The sequence below is a fragment of the Mandrillus leucophaeus genome, unplaced genomic scaffold (genome assembly GCF_000951045.1).
Source record: "Mandrillus leucophaeus isolate KB7577 unplaced genomic scaffold, Mleu.le_1.0 Scaffold6, whole genome shotgun sequence".
NCBI classification, from domain to species: domain Eukaryota; kingdom Metazoa; phylum Chordata; class Mammalia; order Primates; family Cercopithecidae; genus Mandrillus; species Mandrillus leucophaeus.
Window position 1 is genome coordinate 8,511,994 of NW_012106474.1, and position 1,914 is coordinate 8,513,907.

Sequence of the window (1,914 nt, forward strand, 5' to 3'; positions counted from 1 at the left end):
TTTACTCTTGATGCTGTGAGCAGACAGTGATTATTTTGGAGAAGGAAAAATAAGGTGTGGAATTAGTAATGCAGATGCTGAAAGGCAAGTGGCAAGAGGAGAAGAATGCCTCCAAGAAAGGCCTCTTTGTTCCCATCTCTACTGCACCTACCCCCATCCCCCCACAAGGTACAAGACCAGAATAACCAAAGCTATTTTAACAGTAGTGTGCAAAACTGTCAGCTGACAAACAACATAAAAACAAGTCACGCCATGTTATCTGTGGTCACGTTCTTCAGGGTTAGTCCAGTAACTCAAGACTTTACATTCTTTTGTCTTTATTTATTTATTTTAATTAAACATATAAAGGTTAATAAACAGACATAGTCCAGAGTTAGTAGGTTGGTATTATAACATTTATTAAAATAATGCTATGGGTTAATAGAAACAGCAAAGAACCAAAGAATTAAAATGCAAGCTATGTAAAATCCCAACTAAAACCCAAAAGTGTCTAATGTATTCATTCATTAGCTAACTAAAAGCCCAAAAAAGACAAGACACCCAATATAATAAAGTACTGCAAAACAATTGGCAATTTTCAGTTATCAAAATTGTGGATTTTGCATTTTGTATCCTTTTCTCAATCAAGAAAAAAATTCTTTTTGAATGTTATATAACATACATATAAAACAAGATAGAAAAATACATTATAAACTTGTAACAATGGCTGTAAATACATTATCTTACATGTTTCTCATAGGCAATAGGTTGGTTATGGTACATACACAGCATGAAACTAAGATAATAAAGAATAGACAAAAATACATGTCAGCTGTACGATAACATACAAGCGACACTCCCATCTACCCACACTAAAAAATTACATAATACTGTCAGAAAAAAAGTCTTAAAAACTACATATTTTAATAAGAAATAAATTCAATAAAGAATGATAATACTGAGAACCAAGGCATTCAGAGATTTCAAAAGTCATGCTTTTTTCAGTTGATCCAAAATTTTGTCAACCAAGTTTTCAAAAGTTTGTTCAGAGCCAACATTACCCATAAATGTCACACATTTATTATTTCATACATTTACTTTCTTCCCCATAAAAGACCTTTGATAAACATCTAAAATGTCCAGGTATAACACAGTTGAGATGAAACTGGATCAAATACTGGTATTTTTTTTAACAACTATCACCTCAAGTGTTTGAGTGTCGCAAATTTATTAAAGCAACCAAACAATATAAAAATCAAAATGGCACAGCATATATTGTAAATAAATCAAAACTGTATGTGTAACAGAAAGACAAAGCAGTGGCATATTAAACCAAAGCTAGCTGGATACAAAACAACGAATGTCTATTGCATAGTAAATAAACTGACAACGGTTTCCAAGTGAGACAAGATGGCAGGGGAGGTCACCAAGAAGGTCATGACTCAGCTTCACCTACCCCCATCCCCCCACAAGGTACAAGACCAGAATAACCAAAGCTATTTTAACAGTAGTGTGCAAAACTGTCAGCTGACAAACAACATAAAAACAAGTCACGCCATGTTATCTGTGGTCACGTTCTTCAGGGTTAGTCCAGTAACTCAAGACTTTACATTCTTTTGTCTTTATTTATTTATTTTAATTAAACATATAAAGGTTAATAAACAGACATAGTCCAGAGTTAGTAGGTTGGTATTATAACATTTATTAAAATAATGCTATGGGTTAATAGAAACAGCAAAGAACCAAAGAATTAAAATGCAAGCTATGTAAAATCCCAACTAAAACCCAAAAGTGTCTAATGTATTCATTCATTAGCTAACTAAAAGCCCAAAAAAGACAAGACACCCAATATAATAAAGTACTGCAAAACAATTGGCAATTTTCAGTTATCAAAATTGTGGATTTTGCATTTTGTATCCTTTTCTCAATCAAGAA

The 1,914-nt window shown here is 32.5% G+C and overlaps 1 long non-coding RNA gene across 1 annotated transcript in view; it reads left to right on the forward strand.

Annotated features, from left to right (window-relative positions):
• Nucleotides 1-383: 383 nt before the first annotated feature.
• Nucleotides 384-1,914, forward strand: part of LOC105553535 — a 2,107-nt gene continuing 576 nt past the window's right edge. Inside the window, exon 1 of the long non-coding RNA XR_001008168.1 lies at nucleotides 384-1,401. This is a non-coding gene — a long non-coding RNA (uncharacterized LOC105553535). The remainder of the gene's footprint in view (nucleotides 1,402-1,914) is intronic.